General features: G+C 44.0%; 1 pseudogene; it reads left to right on the top strand.

Moving 5' to 3' along the window:
• Nucleotides 1-17,987: 17,987 nt before the first annotated feature.
• Nucleotides 17,988-18,633, top strand: LOC148146852 (uncharacterized; annotated as a pseudogene).
• The last annotated feature ends 9,299 nt before the right edge of the window (nucleotides 18,634-27,932 follow it).

Below are 27,932 nucleotides of genomic sequence, written 5' to 3'. Positions count from 1 at the left end.
TCCTGTACAGCAATGTGATCTCACAACTCCCATACTCAATACTCTGACCAATAAAGGAAAGCATACCAAACACCTTCTTCACTATCCTGTCTACCTGCAACTCCACTTTCAAGGAACTATGAACCTGCACTCCAAGGTCCTTTGGTTATAGCATCAGCTGAATAGAATATCAATTTAAATCATTTCATGGGAAGAAAAAGATATTTGGATCACCTATACGGATAACTGACTGTATGCGAATCTGAGAAGACATTTGTTATACCTCATAAGACTCGCTTGCAACAAGTCATCAGCAAAATATGATTTCTCTCGGAGTGGTAATCTCATGCTGACTGCCATTCTCTGCTCCCTTCTTGTTTGGGAAAGGAGAGGGCTCCACATTTCTAACAGGAGATGGCGATCAAGGCTCCTTCACAAATGCAGAGCTGTACATCCACTCTGACAGGCTCCTCATCATTCAGAACTGTCTGGAAAAGGCAAACCATATCCCCTTTCCACATCGGGAATCTGAAATTTCAAATACAATCCAAATTCACAGCTGCCATCCAGCAGTACGCAAGTCAGATTAACATGCTGGCAGACTAGGGTGTCAGGTGGGTATGGGGAGTTGGTTACGAGGTAGTAGTATGTCAAGGAAAGGTGCTGGGGGTGGAGTCTGAGTTGGATAGTGTACTGAGTTGGGAGGTGACAAGTGATACAGTATTTAGTGTAGGTTGGAATGAATAGGGTATGTATGGTACAGTGGGATGAGGAGAAGCATGGGTATAGGTTTGGGTAGGTTTGTATCTAGATTAGATACAAACATTTGACATTTTGGGCAAAAGCCCTTCATCAGGAAGGGCTTTTGCCCAAAATGTCAATTTTCCTGCTCCTCAGATGCTGCCTGACCTGCTGTGCTTTCCAGCATCACTCTTATCTCGACTCTAATCTCCAGCATCTACAGTCCTCAATTTGGCCTTGGGTAGGTTCATGTCTGGCTGTAGGAATGGGGGATGCTGGTGTGAGGGTCTCAGAAAGGTGAGGGCAGAGGCTGATCAGATCCAGATAGGGGGAATAGGGGCTATTTCTCTGCAAAAGTGTAAGAGGGGATAGCTGTCCTGGGTGAACTGGGTTGGATCCAGAGTGATTGAAGTGGATTCATCTCCGGAGCAATGGCAAGGGGTTAGACTCTAGAGGGTGAAAGGGTGTCAGGTCTAGAGGGATGTAAGGGAGTTTGGGTCTGAAGTGAATCAAGGGATGTCAGATTGGAGCGTTGTAAGTGGTTTATCAGTTCCAGTATTGATGGGGGTTTGTGTTTGGAATGGGGCAGGTTGGCGTGGGGCTTAGCATGTGGGAATCCAGTGGAAGTTTTATCGGACGTGTGTAAGGTACATGTGGGGTCAGTTTAATAGATTCTCAGGAGTTAGATTTTGCGTTTCATCATCTAACGTTTTCCGAGTAACCCTTTATGTAATTTCATAGAACATAGAACAGGGCAGAACAGGCCCTTCGGCCCTCGATGTTGCGCCGACCTGTGAACTAATTTAAGCCCATCACCCTACCATATCCCATCATCATCCACGTGCTTATACAAGGACTGTTTAAATGCCCCAAATGTGGCTGAGTTAATTACATTGGCAGGCAGGGCATTCCATGCCCTTACCACTCTCTGACTGAAGAACCTGCCTCTGACATCTGTCTTAAATCTATCACCCCTCAATTTACAGCTATGCCCCCTTGTACAAGCCGATGTAATCATCCTGGGAAAAAGACTCTCACTGTCCACCCTATCTAATCCTCTGATCATCTCGTATGTCTCTATTAAATCCCCTCTTAGCCTTCTTCTCTCCAATGAGAACAGACCAAGTCCCTCAGCCTTTCCTCATAAGACCTTCGCTCCAGACCAGGCAACGTCCTGGTAAATCTCCTTTGCACCTTTTCCAATGCTTCCACATCCTTCCTGTAATGGGGCGACCACAACTGCAAACAATATTCCAATGAACCCGGTGAATTCTCCGATTTAAATGGAGACCCTCAGAGGGTTCTAAAACTAGGGGAAGAACCCAATGGATTCTCCAATTTCCCAGGCAATTCCTTTGGAGTCTGCTGTGATAGAGATTCCATTGGGTTTCCATGCACACTTTCCATCCAAACTGGGATAGCTTTATGTTCATCAGAAAATCAGAACCAATGCTTTGGACATTAAGCTTGAATACTTCTCACCAAAATCATTCTTTTTGGGAAATGCCAATAATAATAAGTTAAAAATGAAATATTTGAGGGTAAAATTTCAATGTCAAGTAATGCTTGACATAAGAACATTTTCTCACAAATAGAAATTATCTTAGCAGACAGTCATAAATAAAAGCTTGCATCTTTGAACACTAGACATTAAGAATTATCTTTGGAAATTTAACATCAACATGAACCTTTGCTTGTGTTGGTTTTGAAATATATTTCGTAATAGGTTTAGGGGTTGACACAAGTGTGTTTGCCCTGAGCTGGTGAAAACTCAGGAACTGAATCAATGCAGGTACCTCATTGGATTTTATGTAAGTGGAAAGTAATGAATAACCAGATGGTGCTGTGAAAGGAAAGAGAGACTTGCATTTTAATTGAGCCATTGATGACCTCAGGATGTCCCAGAGCTCTTTGCAGGCTGTAAAGAGCTTTTGAAGAATATTCACTGTTGCTTGTGTCAGAAATGTATGAAGCCACCTTGCACTCAACAAAATCCCACAAATAGTGGAGAGATACTGCCCAGATAATCTGTTGTAGTTATGTTCGATAAGAGGCAGATATTGGCTGGCTTGTTGGATTTTGTTGTTGAAATTCAGGCACAGTTAGAGCCATCATTATCAAGACTTGGCTCTGGGTTAAGGAAATATGTGCCTCACACCATCGACATGTTTGCTGTGCTCCAGGTTTTATAACATTTTTATTCATTTCTGGAGCACGGGCATCACTGGCTGGGCCAGCATTTATTTCCCTCCCAAAATTCCCTTGGGAAACTGACCCAGAAATCTGTAGTCACCTATCAGTTCTTAATAAGGTTCACTGAACCTGAAATGCTTTCTCTCCATTGAAGCTGCCAGACCTGTTGAGCTTTTTCAGCAGTTTCTGCTTTTGCTTCTGCAGTCAGTTGTTGTCAGACAAAGTGTTGGATTTAGATCCCTGTTCCAGAAGAACTATCTGACCATGCATTTTTTTATTAAATTGAAAACCCTTCATAGAAGTAACCAACACCCACTTGCCTCTATTTTGAAAGCTAAATTCCAAATATGACATAAAACCACATATAAACTATATAACCTTTAATCTCACAAGTAAGAATTGTCATCACTGTCATTACTTGAGCAGTTATTCTCCCATCAACAAATTCTTAATACAGCCATCCCAATTTTAATTTTAAATACAGTTTGATTTCTGTTTAGAACAGAAAACGACTTGAAGGCTTTCCTCCTTTTACTACTAACTGAATGAAACTCCAGTATTTTTTAAATATTCTGACTTTTCATAGTAAATAACCTGGTTCCTCTGTTATAGTAGTGAATGCTGGAATCTGAAAGAAAACAAATTAACTGCTATCAATACTCAGCAAGTCAGGCTGCAGTTGTGGAGAGAGAAGAAAACAGAGGGCAGGAAATTATGGAGGAGGTGGGTTAAAGGACAACTCACCTGCTCTCCCACCTCACCCCAATGGAAGAAATGCCTTTGTCCGGCCAATAGGGTTCAGGAGAAACCCACCCTGTAATTGTAGAGTATTGCTGGTGGGTTAACAAGCTCACATTGGGATTCCCACTTCTCACTGGGAAAAAGGTCACTCTTTCTGGAGTAGCTCTGAGCACAGTAGTGGACGATACCAGGACTGAAGGCTAGAAAATGCATGAGGCCCAAGTTCTCCCTGTGTCTGAGTGGGTTTCCACCCACAGTCCAAAGATGTGCAGGTTTGGTGATTGATCATGGTAAATTACCTACAGTTCAGGCCAGGTGAATTAGCCATGGAAAATGCAGGGATGGGGTGGGTCTGTGTGGAATGCTCTTTAGAGGGCCAATGGGCCAAATGACTGTAGAGATACTAATTATTTAATATTGTTTATCCTTGTGTCATAATACAACTTATCATTTTTCAACTTTTCATGATGCCTTTTCATGATTTCACCTGTGGATTTAGAATTAGAATGTATAGCAGTTGGCATCACTTTTCATAGAATCATAGAAACATACAGCACAGAAAAGCCCTGAAGTCCATCCAGTTGGAACTGCCAAAACCAACACTAAATCCACACCAGAGCTACGTTCTTGCACTTGTACCACAGTTTTGAATGTTCTGACATTTCAAGAGCTTATCCAAGTACTTTTTAAAGTTTATGAAGTTGCCTGTCTCAACTCCGAAGTAATGCATTCCAGATCTCTCTCACTCTCTGGGTAAATTAATTTTCCTTAAATTCTTTCTGAACTTCCTTCCTTTCACGTGAAATTTTGCTTTCTAATAAAGAGTGGTACCTCATTTGTCTTAATCCGAACCTTTGTACTGTATTGTACAATTTCTTGTTTTTCAGGAATGGCTTATGTCTATTTCTATAGTAAATTGCAACCTTGGGACATAATCAGAAAAGGTTTTGCATTTCCCTCCAGATGTTAGTGTTTCTTTCTCAACCGCAACATGCTTTTGTGCTGTTTCAATGAATAGTTTGGGTGCAGAGTGAATTGGTCTTTCTTGTTATTGACCATTCAACCAAGCTGCTTTCTGTTCACAATGTCTATGTCCCTCATAATCTTCTATACCTCAATCAGGTCCCATGTCAAACATCTCTGCTCAAAACTACCAGAGCCAACCTAATCTCTCTTCACAGCTAAAGTGCTCCATCCCAGGCAACATCCCTGATGAAACTCCTCTTCACCTTCTTCAGCATGATCGCATTCTTTCTATAATGCAAGACCAGAACTGCATATGTAAGGTCCCAAAATACAATCTTTGAACAGGTACTGACAAGATAAATGCTTTGCAAGAAAACTGCTTCTTAAAAAGACCCATGTATATGCAGATAAACAGTTGACGGCTCCAATACCATCAAGCTAAAATAATAAATTAAGAGACAAGTCTTGCGTAGTTGTTTTATTTCTCTGCATTTCTCCTTTCTCACCAATCCACATTGAAGTGTTTGAGTTGAATTTGATCCAAAAAGAAAAAGCAATACTTCAGGCATATTTTGCACTGATTCCTGCATTAAATATGCCTGTGCTTGTTTATTCCATTTCAGTTTCTTTCAGAAGTAGACCTTCAGGAACAGAGCATTCCAAAGGGTGCAGCCTACAAGGCAACATCTCCATGGTATGGCGCTGCATATGTCTTTACAAAACTGATGAACGTCCTACGGGATAAAGATCTGGCAGAATTTTTTTTAGCTGTCAAATGAAAAATCTATTTTACAAGACAGAGAATGTCAAAAGTAAAGCATTTTGTTGATAATCACACATGTCTCTGGTTCTTCAACTTTGGATTTGCAGGTTTAAAATCCAATTTAAAGTCATCTTCTGAATTACTCATGCGATGCCAATTCACCACTGTTCCTTAAGATGTCTTTCACTCATGGAAAAGCGCAATAACTAATAAAAACCTTCCTCAAAGTCCATCATCTCTGTCGATATGAGTCCTGTCAATATTGCTCTTACTAAGCTATACTGCTCTTAATCTTGCAATATAGGTTATCCTCAATGCAACTCCTATTCAAATGTATTCCTGACTAATCTCCAAATATAGGCATTGAATGGATTTCCTTTAATGATCTATTTAATCTCCAAATGGTTCAGCATATCACTAGCATATCTAAAGTTGTTTGTCTTTGAAGGTCAAATATTTCAATTAAGCTATCGTGTTACATTCATTGAAGCAGGGGAATCTTAACTCATAAACGGGTGCTCTTGGGTAGAGAAGAATCCAAACCCACCCACTTCAGAGACAGAATTTAATGGTTACCACCAACCCCATGTCACCTGTCTCAGGTTTAGAGTCAAAGGCATCCATTTGATCTAATGGAAAGGTATTGCGCACTGATCTCACCTTCCTAACTCTCCCTGCTCAGAGGAGACAGAGTGGCGGGAAGTCTTCCCACCCAATTGACGCTCTTAATAGCAACCTCAGGACCTCTGTCATTGAATGGGATCATGGCAGGTCTGATCCTGGCTTTATCTCTACCTTCCTGCCAGCTCCCATTAATTTTGACTGCCATGTTGATTCTAACTCTCCATTAATTCAATGGCCCAGTCTCCTCTGATCCATGTGAAAGAATTTTCCAAAGACTAACCATACTCTGTCAGAAGATATTCCTTCTCGTCCTTCTTAAATGTGAGGCACTATAATTTGCAAACACTTTCTAATCTAAGACTCTCCAATAAGGAGAAACATCCACTCAGCATCCATCCTGCCAAACCCATTCAGAATCTCATGTTTCAATAAGATCACCTCTCATTCTGCTACTCTCCAATGAATATAGAGCAAAGTGCTTAATCTTTCCTCATATTACAGGGTCTTCATTGCAGGAGTCAGGAATTGCAAACAGAGTGGGCCATTTGGCCCAATAAGCTCACTCTACCTTTCAACACGATCATGGCTGATCCTCTAACTCAATGCCATGTTTTCACACTCTGTCTCTGCCATGTAAGACCTTTCACCTCCAGGAATGTGCCTCATGCTTCCTTCCACATATTTAGCTTACTCGACCTTCTCCAATTCAATCATAATCCTTACTAAATAAATCAACTAAGACTATACATAGTACGCCAGCAATGTACAGATGTGACAAGGCATCCCTACTTCCAAACATGAAGAAAAAATTCCATTAGCCCTCTTATCTTCTACAGATTGATTTTTTTGAGAATATATTCTAATATAGTGTGGTACCTCGTTTGTCTTAATCCAAATCTTTGTAGTGTCTGTGGTATTGTGGCAATTTCTTTGTTTTTCAGCAATGGCTCATGTCAATTTCTGTACTAAGTTGCAACCTTGGGACATAATCAGAAAAGTTTTCACAGTTCCCTGTGGATGTCAGTGTTTCTTTCTCAACCACAGCATGCTTTTGTTTTGTTTCTGTGAATAGTCTGGGTGCAGAGTGAATTGATCTTCCTTCATTAAGTTTTACATTTGAAATAACATTGCTCCCAGCCTGGTTGGTGATAAATCAATCATTACTACTGATGGTAGTCTGGATCATGATGAACTTGAATAAGCATTTCTTTAATTTTCTTTAATGTTAGAAAGTAATTTCTAATTATTTTCATTCCAACACCGAACCTGATACTTCTGAGGAGTTGATGCATGTGTGAGATTTTGGAATACTGCATTTAGCTCTGGTCTCCCTGCTATAGGAAAGATGTTGTGAAACTTGAAAAGGTTCAGAAAAGATTCACAAGGATGTTGCTAGGGTTGGAGAGTTTGAGCTAATGGGAATGGTTGAATAGGCTGGGGCTGTTTACTCTGGAGTGTCAAATGCTGATGGGTTATCTTGCAGAAATTCATAAAATCATGAGAGGCATGGATAGGGTGAATAGTCAAAGTAATTTCCCTGGGGCCGGGAAGTCCAAAACTAGAATTGTGTCCAGTTCTGGTCGTCCGACTACAGGCAAGATACAGGGGCTTTGGAGAGGGTGCAAAGAAAGTTTACCAGGATGCTGCCTGGACTGGAGGGCTTGTTATATGAAGAGATGTTGACTAAGCTTGGACTTTTCTCTCTGGAGAGAAGGAGGAAGAGAGGTGACCTGATCGAGATATACAAGGTAATGAGAGGCATGGATAGAGTCAATAGCCAGAGACTTCTCCACAGGGCAGGATTTACTGGGACGAGGAGTCATAGTTTGAAGATATTGGGAGGAGGGTATAGAGGAGATGTAGGTTCTTTATGCAGAGTTGTGAATGCATGGAATGCGTTGCGAGCTGTGGTGGTGGAAGCAGAGTCATTAGGGACATTTAAGCACCTGCTGGACATGCACATGGACAGCAGTGAATTGAGGGGTGCAGAGATAAGGTTATTTTATTTTACATGAGGATTAATCCTCGGCAGAACATCATAAGCCGAAGGGATTGTTCTGTGCTACACTTTTCAATGTTCTATGTTCTATAGGGCATAGATTTAAGGCGAGAGAGGAAAGATTTAAAAAGGGCCTAAGGGGCAAATGTTTCACGCAGAGGGTAGTCTGTGTATGGAATGAACTGCTAGAGGAAGTGGTGGAGGCTGGTACAATTACTACCTTTAAAAAACATTTGGATGGCTATGTGAATAGGAAGGGTTTAGAGGGATCCGGGCCAATTGGTGGTAAATAGGACTAGATTAATTTAGGATATCTGGTCAACATGGACGAGTTGGACTAAAGGATCTGTTTCCGTGCTGTAAGTCTCTATAACGCTATGACTCTGTGTTGTTGATCATTCCCATGACCCTCTTGGGGATCCTTGATAATTCTGGGTGAGGGGCATTAGTTGATAGCTCTGGTCTTCTGTGAGTCTCCTGTAATGCCTGCTGCTTGAGCAATATGTTCCAACTATTTGATAGTAAGCTTCAAGACTTCATATTTCTCAATGAAATTTATCCCTAAATCCTGAAAAGTTTTCAGTCTTGCTCTTACCCTTTCAACACTGTCTGTCTGATTGAACCATGAAGTTGAACATCACCAGCATTTCAGTAAAACCTTTGAACATGCGTGTCCCTGACTTTTGGAATATTTTTGGCACCAAAGTAATTTCATCAAAATAGCATGATGAACATCATTAAGAGTTTATATTCTTCATCAGTTGTAAGTGCCAAAGGTCACTCAACTTTGGGTTTTCTGTCCACAGATGTTGCTAGACCTGCTGAGTTTCTCCAGCAATTTCTGTTTTTGGTTGCTTCTGTTCCCAAGCATCCACAGTTCTTTGTTTTATTTAAGGTATTCCCACAAGTATGGCAGTCTGCACATTTTGGCAGAAGTAGCCTCTTTCTGTCACAATAACAATGCGAAATGGTGACTGCCTTTTCTGCTCACTGACCTGGCTTCAGATTTGGTGGGATTTTCGTTTTATGCCCGATAGATTGTGCTTGCTTGCATAAAGTTTGACTCACAGATTGAGCACTTTTCGTACTAAAATTTAAATACTCTGGACTGTAGGAATTCTGATCCCATATCTCTAATCAGGTCATCTTTTAATGCTTCATATTCACTGTTACCTCCTACATGATATAGGTCATTGACAAATGATTCTAAACTTTCTCCTAGCTTTTGCTTCATTTTGTTAAGTTTTGCTCTCTCCATGAGTTTATTTCACTGATATATGTGTCAAAAGCTCTGATAACCTCATCATAAATGGTTTTCTCGTTATTTATCCTCTGTCTTGTTGAAACATTATCCAACATGCAGCTGTTTCCATCTTTACCTGATTTATATTTGCTTTGGTCATCCACCCAGAAATTATCCAGTAGCTTTTTTTTAAATATTCAGTCATGGGATGTGGGTGTCTCATCCCCAATTAGTCAAAGGACCTCTGTCGAGAGTGCAGTGCTGGAAAAGCACAACAGGTCAGGCAGCATCGGAGGCTCAGGAGGGTCAACGTTTCGAGCAAAAGACGTTCATCAAGAATGAGGCTCTGAGCCGAGGGGTGGTGAGATAAATGGGCGTGGGATGGTGCTGGGAGGAAGGTAGTTGAGAGTGCAATAGTTGGATGGAGGTGGGGGTAATGGTGACAATCGGAGAGGAGGGTGGAACGGATAGGTGGGAAGGAAGATGGTCAGATAGGATAGGTGATGTATAAGGTGACTAAGGAGGTGGACGAGGGGAAAGCAGTAGATGTGGTGTATATGGATTTTAGTAAGGCGTTTGATAAGGTTCCCCATGGTAGACTACTGCAAAAAATACGGAGGTATGGCATTGAGGGTGAGTTGGAGGTTTGGATTAGGAGTTGGCTGGCTGGAAGAAGACAGAGGGTAGTAGTTGATGGCAAAGGTTCATCTTGGAGTGCCGTCACTAGTGGTGTTCCGCAAGGATCTGTTTTGGGACCATTGCTGTTTGTCATTTTTATAAATGACCTGGAGGAGGGGTTAGAAAGTTGGGTGAGCAAGTTTGCGGATGATACGAAAGTCGGAGGAGTTGTAGACAGTGAGGAAGGATGTGGCAGGTTACAGCGGGATATAGATAAGCTGCAGAACTGGGCAGAAAGGTGGCAAATGGAGTTCAATGTAGCTAAGTGTGAGGTAATTCATTTTGGTAAGAGTAATAAAAAGATGGGGTACTGGGCTAACGGTCGGATACTTGGTAGCGTGGATGAGCAGAGGGATCTTGGTGTCCATGTACACAAATCTTTGAAAGTTGCCACCCAGGTAAATAGTGCGGTGAAGAAGGCATATGGTGTACTGGCTTTTATTGGTAGAGGAATTGAGTTCCGGAGTACTGAGGTCATGTTGCAGTTGTATAAGACTCTGGTGCGGCTGCATCTGGAGTATTGTGTGCAGTTTTGGTCGCCATACTATAGGAAGGATGTGGAGGCACTGGAACGGGTGCAGAGGAGGTTTACCAGGATGTTGCCTGGTATGGTAGAAAGATCGTATGAGGAAAGGCTGAGGCACTTGGGGTTGTTTTCATTGGAGAAAAGAAGGTTTAGGGGTGACTTGATAGAGGTGTACAAGATGATTAGGGGTTTAGATAGGGTCGACAGTGAGAATCTTTTTCCACGTATGGAGTCAGCTATTACAAGGGGGCATAGCTTTAAATTAAGGGGGGGTAGGTATAGGACAGATGTTAGGGGTAGGTTCTTTACTCAGCGAGTCGTGAGTTCATGGAATGCCCTGCCAGTAGCAGTGGTGGACTCTCCCTCATTATGGGCATTTAAGCGGGCATTGGATAGGCATATGGAGGATAGTGGGCTAGTGTAGGTTAGGTGGGCTTGGATCGGTGCAACATCGAGGGCCGAAGGGCCTGTACTGCGCTGTATTCTTCTATGTTCTATGTTCTATGTGATGAGGGCAGTGCCAAGTTGGAAGGTTGGATCTTTGATAAGGTGGGGGGAGAGGAAATGTGGAAACTGGTGAAATCCACATTGATGGCATGGGGTTGGAGGGTCCCAAGGTAGATGAGGCATTCTTCCTCAATGCGTCAGATGGTTAGGGAGTGATGATGGATGAGGCCCAGGACCTTCATGTCCTTGGCGGAGTAGGAGGGGGAGTTGAAGTTTTCGGCCACGGGGCAATAGGGTTAGTTGGTGCGGGGGTTCTGGAGATGTTCTCTGAAGCGCTCTGCGAGTAGGCATCCTGTCTCCCCAATGTAGAGGAGAAAGCATGGGGAGCAACAGATACAGTAAATGACAGGTGTAGAAGTACAGGTAAAACTTTGATGGATGTGGAAGGCTCCTCTGGGGCCTGGGACGGAGGTGAGGGGGGAGGTGTTTGGACAGGTTTTGCAATTCCTGCGGTGGCAGGGGAAGGTGCTGGGAGGGGAGCATGGGCTGTTGGGGGGCGTAGACCTGACAAGGGAGTCACAGAGGAACGGTCTTTACAAAAGCGCTTGGGGTGGGGAGGGAAATATATCTCTGGTGGTCGGGTCCGTTTGTAGGTGGCATAAATGGCGGAAGATAAGGTGAGGTATACAGAGGTTGGTGGGGTGGAAGGTTAGAACCAGGGGGATTCTGTCCTTGTTGTGCTTGGAGGGGTGGGGATCGAGGGCAGAGGTGTGGGAAATAGAGGAGATGCGTGGGGGGCATCATCAACCACGATGGAGGGGAAATTGTGATCTTTAAAGAAAGAGGCAATCTAAAGTGTTCTGTGTTGGAACTGGTCCTCCTGGGAGCAGATGCGGCAGAGGCAGAGGAATTAGGAATAAGGGATAGCATTTTTGCAGGAGACAGCTTAGGAGGAGGTGTAGTCCAGGTAACTGTGGGAGTCAGTGGGTTTGTTGAAAATGTTAGTGTTGAGTCGGTCACTATTGATGGAGATGGAGAGATCCAGGAAGGGGAGGGAGGTGTCTGAGATGAGCCAGGTGAATTTTAGGTCGGGGTGGAATGTGTAATGAAGTTGATGAATTGTTGAACCTCCTCATGGGAGCACGAGGTGGTGCTGATGCAGTCATCAATGTAGTGGAGGAAAAGGTGGGGATATGAGCCAGGTGCTGGCAGGTGGGACTAGATTGGGTTGGGATATCTCGTCGGCATGAACGGGTTGGACCGAAGGGTCTGTTTCCATGCTGTACATCTTTATGGCTCTATGACATGGCTGCAGAGCCTAGTGGAAATGTTGCCCCCCCTACCCTTGCCCATCCCAAAGGGGGTAAAAAACAATAATACTGGGAAATGAATGCACTGGTCATGGTAGAGCATCATTTTGAGGTTTACAAGACCAGTGTGTGCCACGTTTTGCCATCTTTCCCTTCTGTGCATCATACACAATCCTTCACACACCTGCCATCTTCCAGCACCCTATAAAATCCCCTTACCTGCAATACCTATGGTGCACATCATTTTGAGCTGTTAAGACAAATTGCTGAGCAGCTCCTAAAACAGCACAATCGTTTCAGTTCTGGAACAAAGGTGTGAGTTCTTCAGCTTTCAATTTATTCCTGAAGCAAATCATTTGGAAATATTGATGCTCACGATGGTGTAGTTCCTCATAAATCTTAGGTGAACACTCTCTGGAATCTATCTCAGAGTTTCAAGATCTGAAGATGAGCCTTTGGCCTCCCAACATTATCTCTGCTTCTCCCTCCACTGATGCCACTAATCCCGACAGCTTTCTCCAGCATTTTCTGTTTTTATTTCTGAAATCTGTGCACTCAGCTGAAGCAAAATAAATTCAGCAAGGCTTATTACTGACCAGCTGGTTAGTGCGCAGTGCAGCACAGAGGACAGCTGATAGTATGATACAGAAGCTGGTTATAGATATATTTTAATCAAACCATACAGAGGTGTTATTATTACACACCTCTGGAGCAGGTGGGGCTTGTATCCAGGCCTCCTGTCTCCAAGGTAGAGACATTACCACAACATCACCAGAGCCCTAGGATAATGATTATAGGTTTGATGGTTGAGTGAAGCAAACTAGTATCTGTTTAAGTATCATAATGACTGTTTCTTTCCTATGCTAACTGTACAAACAAATTCATTATTAAACAGCCTTAAAAAGTGCTAAAAACGGAATGTTTCTCGAGTCAAAACCATTTAGAGTACACTCTCCCACATATTGATTTAATATTTTAAAAGGAGGTTTATGACTCCTCTTATTCCCTCATGTTTCAATATATTGACGTCGTGAGTGACAGGGTGGGCAGTCATAAAGTCATACAACATGGAAACAGACCCTTCAGTCCAATTAGTCTGCATTGCCCATGTTCCCAAAACTGATCCCACTTGCCGTGTTTGGCCTATATCCCTTCAATCCTTCCCTTTCCATGTACTTATCCAATGCCTTCTAAATGGTGTAACTGTATTCTGGATCAATGGTGCTGGAAGAGCACAGCAATTCAGGCAGCATCGAGGAGCTTTAGCAAAATCGACGTTTCGGGCAAAAGCCCTTCATCAGGAATAAAGGCAGAGAGCCTGAAGCGTGGAGAGATAAGCTAGGGGAGGGTGGGGGTGGAGAGAGAGTAGCATAGAGTACAATGGGTGAGTGGGGGAGGAGATGAAGGTGATAGGTCAAGGAGGAGAGGGTGGAGTGGATAGGTGGAAAAGGAGCTAGGCAGGTCGGACAAGTCCGGACAAGTCAAGGGGACTGGAAGTTTGAAACTAGGATGAGGTGTGGGGAAGGGGAAATGAGAAAGCTGTTGAAGTCCACATTGATGCCCTGGGGTTGAAGTGTTCCGAGGTGGAAGATGAGGCGTTCTTCCTCCAGGTGTCTGGTGGTGAGGGAGCGGCGGTGAAGGAGGCCCAGGACCTCCATGTCCTCGGCAGAGTGGGAGGGGGAGTTGAAATCTTGGGCCACGGGGCGGTTTGGTTGATTGGTGCGGGTGTCTCGGAGATGTTCCCTAAAGCGCTCTGCTAGGAGGCGCCCAGTCTCCCCAATGTAGAGGAGACCGCATCGGGAGCAACGGATACAATAAATTATATTAGTGGATGTGCAGGTAAAACTTTGATGGATATGGAAGGCTCCTTTAGGGCCTTGGATAGAGGTGAGGGAGGAGGTGTGGGCACAGGTTTTACAGTTCCTACAGTGGCAGGGGAAAGTGTAGTTGCATCACTTCCTCTAGCAGTCCATTCCCCACACAAACCACTGCCCGACGAAAAAGGTTGTGCCTCATGTCCATTTTAAAATTTTCTGCTCTCACATTAAAAATAAGTCCCCTAGTTTTGAACTCCCTCACCCCAACGAAAAGACCCTTGTTCTTCACCTTATCTATAGTCATCAGCAAAGAAATAAACCACCATTTTTGCTAAAATCTATTTTACTAATAATGTTAATATTTATAAACGCACCAAATATTTTGCATTTTTTAACAGCAACTGTAGCCCTGTTGAGTAATAGAAACATAATCAGTAAATGTGGATCATTCATGTAGCAAGGAATCATTTTGACAGATATAATATGTTGACTATCCTGTACACTCTGAACAGCCAATAACTCAAAAGATAACTAATCATTATCAAGCTCTACATTATCATTTCAAACAATCATCTTTTAACAACAATAAATAACAGTTCAAAATATGACAATAATATCCAACGGTTACAGTTAAAATACATTTTTAAACAGATAAGCAATAAATTTAAAATTATTCATTGAATGTTATATTTATGGTGTGTGTACAGTCTGAAATATCAGAATCTATAGTAATATTGCACATAATTTGGAAGCTTCAATAAGATTATGATAAAGTTAGAATGTTCCAACAATGTTTTTCATAAAAAATATATCAATCTTATTTCATGGAACCTCTGATTCAACTACTAACTGTCCAAGGCATCCAGGGTTTGAATAATATCATCTGTTCTGGTGGGTTGACAGATGTATCTTGGCTCAAAGTCACTGTTTGCCTCATAATAATTCCAAGACAGTGTGCTCCGTAGTGACACAGATCTAAAATGGGTCTGAAAGCTACCATTATACCAAATAAAAATCTTTTCATCTGGGATTTTCTGTGAGAGACAAAACACAGGAAAACAGTTTTGAAACTGCCTGCTGCATAAACAACAGATGTTTCGTGAAATAGCACTGAACTTTGCTATGAGAGCACACGTAATCCAGTTAGTGAAGAAGTTCGAAAAATATTACCAAGAGAAAACAGATTTAGTTTTGCTGATAAGTGTGAGGAAGGATGAAAGCTGCCATCTTTAAGCTCCTGAGATAGTTTCATGCTAGTACAACTTTATTTATTATGTGTAAATAAATGAATATAATTAGTATTTGAAATATTTATAGAACATCGAAAAGTAAAGCACAGAACAGGCCCTTTGGCCCACGATGTTGTGCTAAGGTTTAATCCTAATGTAAAGTATAATAACTTAACCTACATACCCCTTAACTCACTGCTATCCATGTGCATGTCCAGCAGTCGCGCAACTGTCCCTAATGACTCTGCTAGTTGGGAATTAATCTGCCAGTGCCAGTAACAAATGAATATATGGTTTTCCTGTCTGGAAATAATTTAATATCTGTAAAGTGACTAGTTCACTGAACTGCCTTGAGAATTGGTCACATTTTACAGGGAGCAATTATCTTTTGCAATTTTACTTCTTCACCTTCTTTCCAGGATACTTTGACTCTTTGCTGAGAGACAGTTTTATGTAACAGTCTATCCATGATATCTCCTAGCACCATCCTCACCACACGGTCACAAATCCATATTCATTCATATGCAAGTCTTGACAGAGAACAATAGCCCGTGTACGCCATAGTTGGAGAGGATTGCATCTCTGCCATGCGGCACGGTGGCACAGTGGTTAGCACTGTGGTTAGCACTGCTGCCTCACAGCGCCAGAGATCCGGGTTCAATTCCCGCCTCAGGCGACTGACTGTGTGGAGTTTGCACGTTCTCCCCGTGTCTGCGTGGGTTTCCTCCGGGTGCTCCGGTTTCCTCCCACAGTCCAAAGATGTGCAGGGTCAGGTGAATTGGCCATACTAAATTGCCCGTAGTGTTAGGTAAGGGGTAAATGTAGGGGTATGGGTGGGTTTCGCTTCGGCGGGTCGGTGTGGACTTGTTGGGCCGAAGGGCCTGTTTCCACACTGTAATCTAATCTAATCTAATCTAATCTAATATTCATTGGGTAATGAGCAGAAGTAAATAGCCACTAGACCTGACCCTCCATAACTCTGGAACATTCAGACTCCAGAAGAGACAATAATTACCATGGATATTTGTACACTAGAGTTATTGTAAATTGGGCTGGTATGGACTTCTTCTGTTGATCAGTTATCATCCTCTCTGCTCACTCATCTTCACAGATTTAGCTAAAAGATCATTCCAGTTAAAACAAGGGACTCCAAATCATTCTGAACTTTGGACATGAGGGCTGCATTTCCCAAACATCCTGCGTCCATGGAAATGGAGGCAAACAATGCAGAAATCTGCCTGATTGTAGTGCTTCTCTGAGTGAGGCCTTCACAGATGCAGCAGCTGAGGCCCTGGTTTTGGAAACAGGTTGGAAGAGAGATGGCATGCACCCACAATGAGCCATTAAGTACCCCGCTTAGAGGTGAGTGGGCACTGGTGGTCGGGGTGATCATGCCCACTGTTTGACCCTGAGGACCTGGTAGTAGTGCCACGACGAATTTATTAACCTCACACTTTGGATGTGTGTTAAAAATGACCGAATGTACCTTCGTGTGATATCACCTGTCACTTTGCTAATCTCTTAAACTGCTGAAAATACCATATTCTCAACATTCACCCAGCAACATTGCCCAACATCACAGCCATTGGCATTCAGTAAGATCATTGAGGAATGTCTCACTTTGATTTCATGGTCATCTGGCCCATTAAGCAACCTGAGTTGAAAAATATGCTGCTGGAAAAACACAGCAGGCTAGGCACATCCGAGGAGCAGGAGAATCGACGCTTCAGGCATAAGCCCTTCTTCAGGAATGAGGCTGGTGTGCCAAGCAAGCTGAGATAAAAGGTAGGGGGGAGGAGATTTGGGGGAGGGGTGCTGGGAATACAATAGGTGGAAGGAGGTGAGGGTGAGGGTGAGGGTGATAGGCCGGAGAGGGGGTGGGGTCGGAGAGGTCAGGAAGAAGATTGCAGGTCAAGAGGGCGGTGCTGAATCCGAGGGTTGGGACTGAGATAAGGTGGGGGGAGGGGAAATGAGGAAGCTGGAGAAATCTACATTCATCCCGTGTGGTTGGAGGGTTCCTAGGCGGAAGATGAGGCGCTCTTCCTCCAGGAATCGTGTGGCCAGGGTCTGGCGATGGAGGAGGCCAAGGATCTGCATGTCCTTGGCGGAGTGGGAGGGGGAGTTAAAGTGTTCAGCCACAGGGCGGTTGGGTTGGTTGGTGCGGGTGTCCCAGAGGTGTTCCCTGAAACATTCCGCAAATAGGCGGCCTGTCTCCCCAATGTAGAGAAGACCACATTGGGTGCAGTGGATACAGTAAATGATATGTGTGGAGGTGCAGCTGAATTTGCGACGGATATGGAAGGATCCATTGGGGCCATGGAGGGAGGTGAGGGGGGAGGTGTGGGCGCAAGTTTTGCGCTTCTTGCGGTTGCAGGGGAAGGTGCCGGGAGTGGAGGTTGGGTTGGTGGGGGTGTGGACTTGACGAGGGAGTCGCAGAGGGAGTGGTCTCTCCTGAATGCTGATAGGGGTGGAGAGGGTAATATATCTCTGGTGGTGGGGTCTGTCTGGAGGTGGCGGAAATGCCGGAGGATGATATGATGTATCCGGAGGTTGGTGGGGTGATAGGTGAGGACCAGTGGGGTTCTGTCCTGGTGGCGATTGGAGGGAACAGGGTTCAAAGGCAGAGGTGCGGGAAGTGGTGGAGATGTGGTGGAGAGCGCCTTCGACCACGTCGGAGGTGAAATGACTTTCTCTTAGTTGATCTTAACCTACTGCGAATCCTGTTGCAAGGATGCCTACCTTGAAGAAGCTCTCCTCGTCCCTCTACAAGGATCTCAGTGAGTCCCTCTCTCACTGCACCCCCACCCCCGGTCATCTCCTCTGCCCTGAAGCTCTTCAGCCATGTCCTGAGACAAACTCGCTACTTCAGCCACATCTCTTTCCTCAGCACCTGCCTACGGAACCGACTGACCCCACATGGACATTCAAACCAACACAGTTTGGACTCAACCAGGACAACCTGTACCTGCAACAAATCCGAAGCCTCCAAAAACAGACCTCCCTCCGGATCCTCCGCTCTATGCTTGAAGCCATGCGCTGCCACCTACACTCCCTGCAGCCAGCCCTGCCCCAGCTCAGGACAACACTCTCCCAGACCTGCAAAGGACCTTTGCTGTTCTTCATCCTCAGAAGGATTCACATTGAACAAACGTTTTTTCCTAGCCGTATCGAACATCAAAGAACGTAAATACAAAAGACTTTCATGTACTCACCCCCACACTCCGAATTCCTCGACCATTCCAGAACCTTCTCGCGACCTCCGGAACCACTCGGGTGCCATTGCCCACGCAGCCGCTGCAGCCACCACCGCCGCAGCGAACGGTGATGTCACTTCCGACCCCACCGCCACACGGACAACAGCCACCCACCGACCATAAAGCCTCCGCAATCGCCGCCCAGACAACCGTCTCCACGATCGCCACGAAAACCATCGCCGACAGATACGCGGCCGCCGCGGGATCCACGGCTACTGGGGCCAGTGTTGTTTCTGCCCGACGCGCCACTTCCGCCTCCGGAGTGGCCGTCACCGCAGCCTCTTCCGCCCCCAGTGACGTCACTCACCTGCTCAAGGACCACGCCGCCCCCACGTCAATCTCCGCCCCCACGTCAATCTCTGCCCCCACGACTGACTCCGCCCCATGACTAACTCCACCCCCACGACTAACTCCACCCCCACTCCCAGCTCCAGCCCCACACTAGGTCCTAGCTCCCAGCCCTGCCATATTTTCACTATCCCTCCAGACCTCTCCCTCTCTGAGGATGAACGATCAGTCCTCAGCAGAGGCCTCACCTTCATCCCCCTAGGCTCCCGGATCAATGAGTTTGACGCGCGGCTGGATATCGAGCATTTCTTCTGCCGCCTTCGTCTCCGTGCCTACTTCTTCAACCAGGACTCTCGCCCACCCTCTGACGACCCCTTCTCCCGCCTCCAACACACCCCATCCACCTGGACACCCCGTGCTGGCCTCTTACCCGCCCTCGATCACTTCATATCCGACTGCCGCCACAACATTGACCGCCTCAACCTGTCCACCCCTCTCACCCACTCCAACCTCTCACCCTCACAACACGCAGCCCTCCACTCCCTCCGTTCCAACCCCAACATCACCATCAAACCGGCAGACAAGGGAGCGGCAGTGGTAGTTTGGCGCACTGATCTTTACACCGCTGAAGCTAGATGCCAACTCGCGGACACCTCCTCCTACTGCCCCCTTGACCATGACCCCACCTCCCACCACCAAACCATCATCTCCCAAACCATCCATAACCTCATCACCTCAGGAGATCTCCCATCCACTGTCTCCAGCCTCATAGTCCCACAACCCCGCACCACCCGTTTCTACCTCCTACCCAAAATCCACAAACCTGACTGCCCCGGCCGACCCATTGTCTCAGCCTGCTCCTGCCCCACCGAATTCATCTCTGCCTACCTCGACACGGTCCTGTCTCCCTTAGTCCAAGAACTCCCCACCTACATTTGGGACACCACCCATGCCCTCCACCTCCTCCATGATTTTCGCTTCCCCAGCTCCAAACGCCTTATCTTCACGATGGACATCCAGTCCCTATACACTTCCATCCCCCATCATGAAGGCCTCCAAGTCCTCTGTTTCTTCCTCTCCCGGAGAACTGGTCCTCACTCTTAACAACTTCTCCTTCCAATCCTCCCACTTCCTCAAAACCAAAGGAGTAGCCATGGGCACCCGCATGGGCCCCAGCTATGCCTGCCTCTTCGTCGGATATGTGGAACAATCCACCTTCCGCAGCTACACTGGCCCCATCCCCCACTTTTTCCTCCGCTACATCGATGACTGTATCGGCGCTGCCTCATGCTCCCACGAGGAGGTTGAACAGTTCATCCACTTTACTAACACCTTCCACCCCAACCTCAAATTTAACTGGACCGTCTCAGACTCCTCCCTCCCCTTCCTAGACCTCTCCATTTCTATCTCGGGCGACTGATTCAACACAGACATTTACTACAAACCCACCGACTCCCACAGCTACCTAGATTACACCTCCTCCCACCCTTCCCCCTGTAAAAACGACATCCCATATTCCCAAATCCTCCGTCTCCGCCGCATCTGCTCCCAGGAGGACCAATTCCACTGCCGAACAACTCAAATGGCTTCCTTCTTCAAAGACCGCTATTTCCCCTCCGACGTGGTTGACGACGCTCTCCACCACATCTCCTCCACTTCCCACACCTCCGCCCTTGAATCCTGCCCCTCCAATCGCCACCAGGACAGAACCCCACTGGTCCTCACCTTCCACCCCACCAACCTCCGGATACATCATATCATCCTCTGTCATTTCCGCCACCTCCAAACAGACCCCACCACCAGGGATATATTTCCCTCTCCATCCATATCAGCATTCAGGAGAGACCACTCCCTCCGCGACTCCTTCGTCAAGTTCACACCCCCCCGCCAACCCAACCTCCACTCCCGGCACCTTCCCCTGCAACCGCAAGAAATGCAAAACCTGCGCCCACACCTCCCCCCTCACCTCCCTCCACAGCCCCAATGGATCCTTCCATATCCGTCGCAAATTCACCTGCACCTCCACACATATCATTTACTGTATCCACTGCACCCGATGTGGCCTCCTCTACATTGGGGAGACAGGCTGCCTACTTTTCAGGGAACGTTTCAGGGAACACCTCTGGGACACCCGCACCAACCAACCCAACCGCCCAGTGGCTGAACACTTTAACTCGCCCTCCCACTCTGCCAAGGACATGCAGGTCCTTGGCCTCCTCCATCGCCAGACCCTGGCCACACGATTCCTGGAGGAAGAGCGCCTCATCTTCCGCCTAGGAACCCTCCAACCACACGGGATGAATGTAGATTTCTCCAGCTTCCTCATTTCCCCTCCCCCCACCTTATCTCAGTCCCAACCCTCGGATTCAGCACCGCCCTCTTGACCTGCAATCTTCTTCCCGACCTCTCCGACCCCACCCCCTCTCCGGCCTATCACCCTCACCCTCACCTCCTTCCACCTATCGTATTCCCAGCACCCCTCCCCCAAATCCCCTCCCCCCTACCTTTTATCTCAGCTTGCTTGGCACACCAGCCTCATTCCTGAAGAAGGGCTTATGCCTGAGGCGTCGATTCTCCTGCTCCTCAGATGCTGCCTAGCCTGCTGTGTTTTTCCAGCAGCACACTTTTCAACTCTGGTACTCCAGCATCTGCAGTCCTCACTTTCTCCCATTAAACAACAGATGACAAAAACTGGCAAAGTTTGCTCTTAGCCCGTTCCCTCACAACCATCTTTCTAATCTGATTTTCTATGTTGGATACCCAAGATTTGCTGGCTGTCCAGAGGCAGTCAAGAGGCAACATTATACTGATGAAGAGGGTCATTGCTTTACTTAACACCAGCAACCTCCAGTCTAGATATTAACAGTGTGTGTAGCTTAGAGCTGAGTACAGAGGTGAAATCAGAGCTGTGATGAGAGCTACATTATAATTTTGAATTTAGATGCTTTCTAAAACAAAGGGGTAGATGGGTTAATTCCGTGAAGGTTTGTTTTTTTAAGAAAGGTCAGAATGTCATTGGGACATTCCCCTAAATATATAATTTCTAAGAAGGCACATGACTTCAGTCAAGTGGCTGGATGACCGTCAATGGTTTTAACGGATAGAATGTTTGCACAGTTGAGTTTATAACAGATGGCAGAGTGGTAACATCACTGGACTAGCAATCCGGGACCCCAGACTAGTGTTCTGCTCAATGATGGAATTTGAATTCAACAAAAATCTGGAATAAGGAAAATCTAGCCTGATAGTGACATTACAACCACTATCAATTATTGTTAAAAGCCCATCTGATTCATTAACATCCTTGAGGGAAGCAAATCTGCCTCCCTTCCCTGGTCTGGATTAAATGTGACTCCAGGCCCACAGCAATATCTTTGCCTCTTAAATACTCTCTGGGCAATTAGGGATAGGGCAATAAATGCTGGCCTAGCCAGTGATACCTACATTTGATGAATGAATAAAAAAAATAGAGTGCAGGCAATTAGTTTAATTCTGACTCTTAAACAGCAAGTTGAAGACCTCAGTTCAGAAGTCAGAAGAGATTGTCTCAGTGGTAGAACTGGATCAGTTGATGGGGACATGTCACCTGGCCTTAGTGTTGCAGTGTGGAGTTTCCAAGCTGGGAATTTTCAGGTAAAATATTTATGTTTAAATTTTCTAGTTAGCCAGGAGTCAGAGCAGATTTTAGTCCATTAACATTTCCTGCCTTTTTGTTAAATTATGTCAGCAGGAATGGTCCAATGTCTCAGACTCAAACTCAAGATTAGGAACTTTTCCAGAGTGTTGTAGATGCCACATATTGTCCATCAGAAATTTCAATTTTCCAACTTTTTCCCATGTAGACAGTGTATCAGGGCTTCTACAATATCCCAGTGAGTGTTGCCAGGCTATGTCCGGTAAAGTCTTTGATTACCCAGGGACCAGAAGATAAATGAAATCAAATTTGTGGACATTTTTACTAACATTAAGAGTATCCAACAGAGCAATCAAAGTGGGGAGAAGTTTTAAGCAATATAGATTTTGAGAAGCTATCAGTGCCAATTTTTCAAATTGTGCATGATCTTTTGTGTCTCGACTTCCTAGAGGAGCGAGGGAGAGCAAGGTCCATTTCTAATGTTTAGCACCTGGTGATGGTCTGTCAGTGACAATAATTTGATGCGTGCGGAAAAACATCCACCAATATCTGCACCCTAAGAATGTTAATTTCATCAAGATACTTTGCAGACCTTATTATTCTGAACCTTGTTACCTGGCTGGGAAATATATCTCTTCATTCCAAGATCGATTGGAAGAATAATTTGGAAAGTTTATGGAAACCAATACATCAAGCTTTGAATATTCTCTATATTTCTATGCACTGGATGGTTATATGCTGAGTAGACACATGTATATTGTCATGATAGCTAACATTGAATTATGTTCTTTTTAATCATTTGGCATCATTATGTGTTCAGTTTGCAATTTTGTCAGTATATTATGAGAAGTATGAATTTTGCTGGCTCTGCTTACAGCACTTTGAAGTGATGTTTGTCATTGTTTGCTGTTGGGATGTGGCCATCAATGGCAAAACCAATATTTATTGCCTACCACTAATTGCTGTAAACAGTATGTTAATGAACCAGTTTCTTGAGCCACTGCAGTCATGCGGTGTAGTGTTCGGGTACAATATTTTAACCCAGCAACAGTGCAGTATTTACTGTATGTTCTGAAGAAGACATACCAAATTTGAAATGTTACCTCTGTTTCTCTCTGCAGATGCTACCAGACCTGTTGGGTTTCTCCAGCATTCTCTGAGTCTCTTTAGAATTTTGAGCATCTGCAATATCTTGCATTTAATAAGAATGGCAACATTATCCTTCAAAGGTAAAACTCAGTAGATTTGGATATGTTAATACGATTTCATGTGGTTGCCCTCATGTCCACTGATGTCCAATCTAACCTGCATACACTTTAAGAGAAAGTTCCAATGTTCTTGAACGTCAGGAAAGATAACGGTGGAAATCAAACCTGTGATTTGAGTTATAGAGGAAACAGAGCCTTCGGTCCAACTCATCCAAACTGACCAGATACCGTAAATAAATCTAGTCCTGTTTGCCCAGCATTTAGCCCATATCCCTCTGAACCCTTCCTATGCATATACCCATCCAGACGGTTTTTAAATGTTGCAATTGCACCAGCATTCACCACTTCTTCTGGCAGCTCATTCAATATACACACCAACCTCTGTGTGAAAAAGTTGCCCCTTAGGTGCCTTTTATCTTTCCGCTCTCACCTTAAACAAATGCCCTCTAGGTTTGGACTCCACCACCCCAGGGAAAAGACCTTGTTTATTCACCCTATCCATGCCCCTCAAGATTTTATAAGCATTTTTAAGGTCACCTCTCAGCCTCCAACGCTCCAGGGAAAATAGCGCCAGCCTATTCAGCCTCTCCGTATAGCTCAATACTTCAACCCTAGCAACATCCTTGTAAATCTTTTCTGAAACCTTTCAAGTTTCACAATATCCTTCCTATAGCCGGGAGACCAGAGTTGAACATCGTATTCCAAAAGTGACCCAACCAATGTCCTGTACAGTTGCAATACGACCTCCCAACTCCAATCCTCAATACACTGACCAATAACAGTAAGCATACTAAACTCCTCCTTCACTATCCTGTCGACCTGTGACTACATTTTCAAGGGACTATGAACCTCCTTTCCAAAGTCTCTCTGTTCAGCAATACTCCCCAGGACCTTCCCCTTAAGGATACACATCCTGCCCTGATTTGTCTTTCCAGAATACAGCACCTCACATTAATCTAAATTAAAGTCTATCTGCCACTTCTCAGCCCATTGGCTCATCTGATCAAGAACCCGTTGTACTGTAAGGTAACTTTCTTTGCTATCCACTAAACCTCCAATTTTGGTGTCATTTGCAAAATTACTAACCATACCTCCGAAGTTCAAATCCAAATCATTTTGGCCTATCTTCAATTGCCCTTGAGAAGATGATAGTGAGCTGTAGTCCATGTGCTGTACAAAGCCCTTAGGGAGTGAATTCCACGATTTTGACATGAATCTTTTTTACATTTTAGTAGCTCCACAAGTACAGTATATGATATGATACAGATCTTTAATGCTTTTGCTGCTGTAGTAGATCTGGATTTAATCAAGTTATCATGGTGCAATTGTAATATAATTTTTGTCATATATTTCATTCAGAGATACTGTGGGTGATTTTAGATTTGTTTTATAATGCATGACAAATAGTGGTATTGATTCAACTGACCATCACATACAACTCCCAATTTTTGTTTCTATCTATCAACTTCATTAGCATGATGAGAACATAATCAGTTCCATAAACACAAAATCAAATTATCCTTAAACATTGACAAAAAATTTATCAAACATTTTCCCAACATTGAATAATTCTGCTTAAAAACAGAAAAAATGAAGATTAATTTCTGCCACAGTTAGCTTGGCAGCCAATCTACAGCTTTGATCTGGAGTAAAACAATGGAAGAGCTGTACAGAGAATCAAATGACTATGTAAAGGTAAGCAAAGTGTATATAATTTACCTTTTGAATGTGATTGGATTTCTCATAGTCTCTGGTACCAGTATCTATCAGACCTAAGCCATCAAGACTGTGGCATCAATTAGTCAACAGTAGTTAAACAAGTTATTACTTCCATGCTAAAAGGGAGAATGCTTTTTATCATTATGTCCACTATCGTACAATGGGGATGAAGATGTTAATGATAATGATATTCCTGATGATGTAACTCTGACAATGTGGTTGAGAGCACTAATGCTGTGGAGTAAGAATTTCTGGAATATGTTCAAGTTGATTTTCTGGAGCAAGATGATGTGGAGCCAATTAAGGCACAGACTTTTTAAGATCTGGTAGTATACATTGATAAAGGACTGTTTAACAAATTTGTTGCAAAAGAACCATTAAGAAACGGTGCGATAGAAATTTTCCTAAAGTTTGAAAAAAGATGTATTTCAATCTGAAATTAGGGTCTTAAATCAGAGCAGTTATGAATACTTGACAAGAAATTAGGCTGTGATAGATAGAAAAGATACATTAAAGAGCTTGACTATTATTAGCCAATAGCTAGTATTTGAAGAATTAATGTATGGTTCTCACAAGCATATGTTCCTACTAGGAAAAACGAGCCAACAGGAAAAAATAAGAGAGCCATGACTACAAAGGGAAGTTAAATATTGCATTAAATTAAAAGAGGAATCTTATAAAGTTGCCAGAAATGTTTTAAGCCTGAGCATTGAAAGGATTTTAGGACTCAGCACATGAGGTTAAAGAAATTTATTAAAACAAAGAGAATATAATTTGAATGTAAAATAATGAGAAACATAAAATTAATTGTAAAAGCTTCTACAGGTAGGTAAAATGGAAAGATTGGCTAAGAAAAATGTGGGTCCATTACAGCCAGAGACAATACAATTCATTATACGAAACAGAGAAATAGTGGGGAGATAAATAAATATCTTATGTCTGTCTTCACAGAGGAAGATACAAGAAATCTCCCTGAACCAATTAAATTGCAAGGGTCTAGTGAGAGCATGGAAGTGAAAGAAATTAGTATCAATGAAAAAAAAGCAGCGTTGGACAAATTATTGAACTACAAGTTGACAAATCTCCAAGCCCTATGACTCTCAACGCTGAAGGAGATAATGACAGAAATAGTGGATAATGGTTTTCTTTCACAATTCTGGAACAAATGGGACTTGAACCTATGCTCCAAGGATTAGGGATACTGCCACAGTGCCATTGGAGATCTTCATTTTGTGAAGGTATTATAAATGATGTGACTACTAGATATTTAGAAGTTCATCTTAGCAAGTTTTTAAGCAAGTTCACAAGAGAAATTGATAAATTTCTAGTCAGCAAAAAATACCTGGACAGTATGAAAATATAGCATTGAGGGAGATGATCAGCCAAGGTCTGGCAGCGTAGATCAAGGGGCTGAAGGGCCTGCTCTGACATTCTTATCAACAGCCATAGCTTGTACAGATTCTTTTTTTAAAAAACAGTAGTCTTGAAATTGTTGAAAAGGAGGTTTTGGCTTTGAGCTAATGTTATTGGACCAGAAGTCCAGGCTAGTGTTGTGTGACAAGCTCAATTCCCACCTCAACAATTTTATTTTTCTTTCATACAGTCATAGAGATCTATAGCCCAGAAAACGTCCCTTCAGCCCATCGCATTCATGCTGTAGAGGAACAACCATCTAATCATTCTAATCCCATTTTCCAGCACTTGACCCATAAGCTTTTATGCCTTGGCATCACAAGTGCACATCTACATACTCCTTAAATGTATTGAAGGTCCTTGCATCCCTCCACCCTTACTGGCAGTGAATTCCAGATTCCCACCATCCTCTGGGTGAACAAGTTTTTCCTCACATCTTCTCTAAGCCTTCTGCCCCTAACCTTTAAATGCCCTCTGTCCTTGATCCCTCCATTAAGAGAAAATATTCCTTCCTGTCTATCCTATCTATCCCCCTTGTCATTTTATACATTTTAGTCACATCCCCCTCAGTCTCCTCTGCTTCAGAAAAACGACCCAGGTCTGTCCAATCTCTCTTCATAACTGAAACTCTCCAGCATAGGTAATACCCTGATAAATCTCCCCTTTACCTTCTCTATATTATCATATCCCTCTTATAATATGGATTCCAGAACTGTACAGAATATTCTAGATGTGACCTATTCAACATTTCATACAATTCCAGTATATTACACTCGAAATCTCAGTAATAAAGGCAAGTGGACAGCATGTCTTCTTAACCACTTTATCCACCAGCTTTAATCCCTTAAGGAACTGCAATACATGCATACCAAGGTGGTTTTGATCCCTCTGAGGGTCTTACCATCATGTATTTTCTTGCCTTGTTTGTCATGCCCGAGTGCATCACTTCACACTTAGCAGGGTTAAACCCATTTGCCACTGATGATCCCACCTGACCACCCTGCCTATATCCTCTTGTGGTCCAAAGCTGTCTTCCTCTCAATTTACCACTCCATCATCCACTTGGCATTTCTGACTAAAGATTGCTGCAAAAGCTTTAGCCTTATCTTTTGCACTGATGTGTTGTTCTATTCCATCATTGACGGTGGGGATATTTGTGG

The sequence above is a fragment of the Chiloscyllium plagiosum genome, unplaced genomic scaffold (assembly GCF_037043375.1).
Source record: "Chiloscyllium plagiosum isolate Xiang-an unplaced genomic scaffold, Cpla_swu_hap1 HiC_scaffold_18, whole genome shotgun sequence".
NCBI classification, from domain to species: domain Eukaryota; kingdom Metazoa; phylum Chordata; class Chondrichthyes; order Orectolobiformes; family Hemiscylliidae; genus Chiloscyllium; species Chiloscyllium plagiosum.
The sequence above is the reverse complement of the archived record's forward strand: the minus strand, read 5'-3'. Positions and strand labels throughout refer to the sequence as shown.